Source organism: Propithecus coquereli, unplaced genomic scaffold (assembly GCF_000956105.1).
Source record: "Propithecus coquereli isolate 6110/MARCELLA unplaced genomic scaffold, Pcoq_1.0 Scaffold121, whole genome shotgun sequence".
Taxonomy (NCBI): domain Eukaryota; kingdom Metazoa; phylum Chordata; class Mammalia; order Primates; family Indriidae; genus Propithecus; species Propithecus coquereli.
The window spans coordinates 624,664-630,781 of NW_012136192.1; positions in this window are offsets into that span (position 1 = coordinate 624,664).

Sequence of the window (6,118 nt, forward strand, 5' to 3'; positions counted from 1 at the left end):
ATGCCAAAGATTAATCCGTGGCTTCTGCTACGGCTCTCTTCTGCAGAAATGAGGGCATCAGAGAGGGCTCTTCCTGGCAAATGTGCAGCTCAGGAGAGGGAAGCATGAGCCCCTCTGTTGATAAGAGAGTCAAGTAGGTAACCCAAGCCGAGCTCCGTGCAAGGCGCTCTGGAGTCATCGGTCAAGGAGCACACCTTGCTGTCTGGAGCCATTCTGCTTGCAATGGCGAGACCTTACATAACCTAGCCGTGCAGGGCTGCCGCACAACCCTAGAGTCCTAGAGTCGGAGGGACCTTTGTATCCCTTTAACTTCTCATTTTGCAGAATAAGATGAAAAGGTAGAGGGTCACTCTGTTCACCACTCTTGCCATTCCATCGGGGTGGAGATGTCCCCTGGCATGTGTGAGGGGGAAACCCTGGTACCCTGGGGAAGTGCCAAAAACCCCCAGAAGCACAAACATAAAATACTATCCTAGACGCGGGTACTAGGGACTGTCGCAGTCACTGTGGCGTGATAAACCAAAGGTTAGGGTCAAACCTTTATATTATTCAAGACAGGGTGGCAAATTATTCCTGTTTTCATTATTCTAAAATTGATCTGTGATCTATATGATACTAATATATAATCTTTTACCTCATTTTCCCTCTCACTATTGATTTTAATTAGGGGTATTTGAGCTGTTACTTTTTAAGCTTTTTTTTTTTTTTAAAGAGTTGATTCTTAAAGGAGATCATCACAGCTATAGACAGGACTGGGGCTGGCTGATGTGCCTTAGAAGCTTTGAATGCCATAAAGCGATGTTTAGCGCTCTTCTCTGCATTGCAGTGCAGGTAGAAAACGTTCCTTGTTCGCCGTGCTGAAGTTAACAGACAAGGCGCCCACTACAGAAGGCTACTGCCCAGGAAGCCCCGGCTGCCCGGCCCCACCCAGCTGCTCCCAGGGGTTGAAGTTTCAGCAGACCTATAGCCCATTTAGACCTGTCATAGGTACAGCGCCCCCCTCAGCAAGCTGTTGATAAAGGATTCTCAGACTGATAGGCTGTGTGTCCCGGCCTCACCTCGGGAAGATCCAAGTGTAGGGTGTAGAGAGAAGTGGAGGAAGAGTAAGCCACATGCGGATAGTCAGTGCCCAGGGATGGAGATGTGAGGGCTCCTTATTTCTACTATTGCCTATGTTTGAAAATTTCTATAATAGAAAGTCAAAAAATGAAACAAAAAACAATCCAGGCCAGCAATGAGCCCTGTTCTGTGAATTTTGATAGGAGTTGCAGGAGGTATGGATTGGAAGTTGTCGGGCCTTTGTCCCTGGTTCCTGGCGGACAAAGACTTTCAGTCCTTGAAATGTCCTGAGTAATAAGAGCGTCTTTGTTACTGATGAGCCCCTCGGGTCACACCTAAGTTTATGCTAAGAGGTGAGAAGACTCAGGATGGCGGCTGGTCACCAGGAAGACTGGGCTTGGCACTAGAGGGCTGGGGCTTTGCGTCAGCCTGACCAGTGGAGAAGGAAGATGGAGATTGACTTTAATCCTGTGGCCAGTGATTCAGTCGACACACAATGAAACCCCAATAAAAACTCTGGACACAGAAGCTTGGTGTGGCTTCCTGGTTGGTGAACACATCGGTGTGCTGGGAGGGTAATGCACCCTAATTCTTAGAGGTGAGGGTACAGAAACTCTGTGTTTGAGACCCTCCCAGACCTTGCCCTATGTCTCTTCATTTGGCTGGTCCTGACTTGTACCTTTCTATTAAAACTGTAATCATAAGTATAGTGCTGTCCTGAGTTTTGTGACTTTTTAGTGAATTATTGAATCCGAGGGTGGAAGGATGGATAGACAGATGGACGCGTGAGTGGATGGATGGATAGATGGATGTGTGGGTGGAAGGATGGATGGGTGGACAGATGGATGAGTGGATGGATGGATGGGTGGGTGGATGGGTTGAAGGATGGATGGACAGACAGATAGATGGGTGAGTGGATGGATGGATGGATAGATGGGTGGGTAGGAGGAAGGATGGATAGATGGATGCATCAGTGGATGGATGGATAGATGGATGTGTGGGTGGAAGGATGGATGAGTGGATGGATGGATGGTTGCCTGGGTGGGTGGGTGGAAGGATGGATGATTGGGTGGATGGGTAGAGGGATAGATAAGACAAGTGAGTAAATAGTACCAGTTCATGAGAGGTCTAAAAGTGAGAGCACTCTGGGCGCCTTGTAATGGATTCCTTGGAGCGATGTTTTCTCAGATCATGTTAAAGTCGTCCTGGACTATAACACTGCAAGCTCTGCGTGTGAGAAAGGAATCTAACCCCTCAGGGAGCACCCGCCCACTCTAGGGCTCACCTGAAGAGCAGGGCAGGGCCGGAGCGTCCTGCTGCCTTTATCCGGCTGTGTGTCCTCAGTCAAGGCACTTCTTTCTTTTTTTTTTTTTTTTTTGAAACAGAGTCTCACTCTGTTGCCCTGGCTAGAGTGAGTGCCGTGGCGTCAGCCTAGCTCGCAGCAACCTCAAACTCCTGGGCTCAAGCGATCCTACCGCCTAAGCCTCCCGAGTAGCTGGGGCTACAGGCATGCGCCACCATGCCCGGCTAATTTTTTCTATATATATATTTTTTTAGTTGTCCAGCTAATTTATTTCTATTTTTTAGTAGAGACAGGATCTCGCTCTTGCTCAGGCTGGTCTCGAACTCCTGACCTTGAGCGATCCACCCACCTCGACCTCCCAGAGTGCTAGGATTACAGGTGTGAGCCACCGTGCCCGGCTGGCACTTCTTCTTTCTGAGTCTTTGCCTGCACTTGAGGGTTCCATGAAAACCAGATGAAATTTTTGAGGTAAAAAGAGGTCAAAAGCTAAAATATGGTACATGTGATGATTAGTCTACCTTTTCTACACGCCCATACACACACCTGCATTTTGAGGGAAATTCAGTTGAAGGCTGCCTTGGAAACTGGGATAGAGAATTATAGCAAAAGGGCCATTTTCTCTCAACTGAGGCACGTTGGTGTTGCCACCATTCCCATCCTGGTCTCACATTCCCCTGAGAGTCCTGCACCAGGGGCTCCTGACACTGGGTGAGTCCAACCTACTCCCTTTCCCCTGTGTGTGTGACCCCTGCCCCTCCCCTTCCTGCCTCACTGCATCCCCCAGCTCCAGCTGCCCGAGGGTATTCCACGAACACAGACGAGACCGTTGCATGCCCAGGCTGCGCTGAGCCCTCGTTGCTGTCCTTGAACTTTGTCCCTGACTTGGGATGGCAAAGCAGGCGGGTGACCTTCTCAGATGGCTTCTAGGGGTCAAGCCACAGATGCCCCTCCATGTCTCCCACCCCAAGATTCACGTCTGTCCTTTCTTTGCCCTGGAGTGTCATTGATTTGTCATTGCCTAAAGATGAATTCAACATGTTGCAGGGAGCAAAGGCCTGTCCCTGTAAAGAGTTGCTGAGAAATCACTGACATGAGGCAGATTGAGTATCAGGAGGAAAAAGATACAGATTTATTTAACGTGTATACACGGGAACCCTCGGAATGAACATTCAACTCCTCGGAACAAGGTACAGAGGTTTTTAAAGAATGGGGGCTTGAAAGCAGAAAAACAGATTTTGGGAGGGAGAGAGAGATTTGACTAGTTAGCAAGGGTGGTCTTGTGAAGTAAATGAAACCTTACAGGTAGCAGCCCTCAGAGAGAATAGACGGCTAGTGTTTCTTTTTAGACCCTTAAAGGTGTCAGACTCTCAGTTAATTTTTCCTAGATCAGGTAAGCATAAGCCTGGCTGTATTAATGAAGATTCTCTTACAGGTGTAAATCCCTGCCCCGCCTCCCACCCCTCCAAAAAAGACAGCTTTGCAGTGTTGCTGTGAGACTCATGGCGGCCATCTCAAAATACTTCAGGGCAAAATATTTCTAATTTCCTTCAATATGGAGGACATTTTAATACTTTGAAGGGTACAAAGACAGACCAGACCACCTAGGGCACTGGTTCAGTTTCCCATCCATGGATGTGTGAAGACAGCCTGGACAAGTGTCCGGATACCCAGGTCAGCTGTCCTTTTCTCTTCTTAAGTCACTTCATTATTTTTTTAAAAGTGATGTATGGTCATTGTCAGGGGGCTCGGACCTTGGGCCGAGAAAGAATTCTTGACTCGAAGATTAAAGCAGGCTTTGAAGCAAGGAGTTTATGTTATTTTACAAGGGAGGAAAGGGCATGGCATAAAAGGAAAAAGGAATGCCTGCCCCAAAGCTGAGTGGCTTGGGCTTTTATTGGGGTTATAAAGAGCATACTGGTTGTTGTTGCAAAGTGGTAAGTGCAAGCAGCAGTGCGGCAGTCAACCTAAGCTCTGCGATTACAGGTATGGCCTTTGTGGGGACCCACTGGCCCAGAATGCACAGTGGGAGTCATGATTTCATAGAGTGAATGTAAAGGCCTGGTTTCATCTCTGCAAATGGCCTAAACTTCACATTAACTAACTTCCGTTAGGCTGGTCTTATCTGGCTCCTCGGAATGCGCTTTGGCAAATGTGGAGGGGGCTGTGTGTCCTTTTCTGTCTGCTCAGTACTTTTCCAGTTCTGCAAAACAAGCTCTTAAAAAAAACCAAGTTAAGCCACTGGTGGTCAAACAAGAAGCAAACAATGGGGCCAGGACACCGTTGTGTGCAGTGATTTTTTATGTTAGATGATTTACTAGCAATGCCGTCCTTTCAGTCATTACGAAGAATTAAGGGAAGACAGAAAATTACAAAGAAATCATTGCAAATGCTACCATCTGAAAAGAAATCTGTCTCTTAATGGATTAATGGACAGATGCATAGATAAATAATGTTGTTCTAAATATAAATAGAGAGATGGCAAATAGATTGAATGGTAGATGGTCAGTGGTTTTTAATCCTTCTGGAATCACAGACCTCTTTAAAAATGTGACTGTAGATAGATCTGAGACCTCTCTCACCTGAACAACACACGAACACACACACACACACACATGCATACACACACAACTTTGCACACAGATTTACAGGATTCATGCAAAGTGTCTGCCACAAGAATATTTGATGATCTTTGTGCAACCCCATGAAACAGTCTATTTAATTTCATAATAGAAACAAAGAACAATTTATCGGCAAACAAGAATACAGTGATGCATGCAATATATTGACAACCAAGAGCTGCTGCCACGCCACTCACCAAAACTCTCTTGAGCACGTGCACGCACACACACACACACACACACACACACACACACACACACACACACACAGATTCAACTAGTGAACCAAGCAAAACTTAGCTACTCTGACTTTTTCCTTGAATGTTTATTTGCTACTTGTTAATTCACCCTTTCATCTGCTGGCACTTGCTCTCTAGAAATGCAAAAGGTTGAAAAAAATTGATGAAAGAAAAACTTTGAGAAAGCTCCATTGGCTATTTTAAATTTTCTTTTTCTGAGAATTGGAAACAGACCACTATTGTGATATTGGGACAAAGCAATCTGGTGTGAGGGAAACCCCATCTTCACCAGGCCTGCCACCTCGGCAAGTCACTCTACTTCTCTGTGCCCTCACCAGTAAAATGAGAACAATAACATCTTAGTGTCATGACACAACTAAACAAGACAGGGTGGGTACGTCACACAGTGAATGCCCAATAGATGATAGTGACGGTTGTGGTAATAATCATTATGCTAGCAGCCTCGAGACAGTGATATATAGGAAGTGCTACAGCAATGCTAATTCCCTTAAAAAGCAGTGTCAGCTCAGTGTTCTGTGGGAACATAATTTGAGTGCTGTTGGGCTATTTGGTAAGTTAATGTAGGATGGGAAGTCATGCTGTGACCATCTTCGAAAAAATAAAATTTGCCCTAATTCCCTCAGTCTTTTCATTCTCCTTGAACATTTATTTATGTCTTGGTTTCAGGTTGGCCAGCACCTGCGTTAATTTACTGTTGCTCTTCTGTGAATTTACTATTGTCCTACTATTATTTTATTTTATTTTGTTTTTAAGAGTTGGGATCTTTGGGCCGGGCACGCTGGCTCACACCTGTAATCCTAGCACTCTTGGAGGCTGAGGCAGGAGGATCACTTCAGCTCAGGAGTTCAAGACCAGCCTGAGGAAGAGCGAGACCCCAT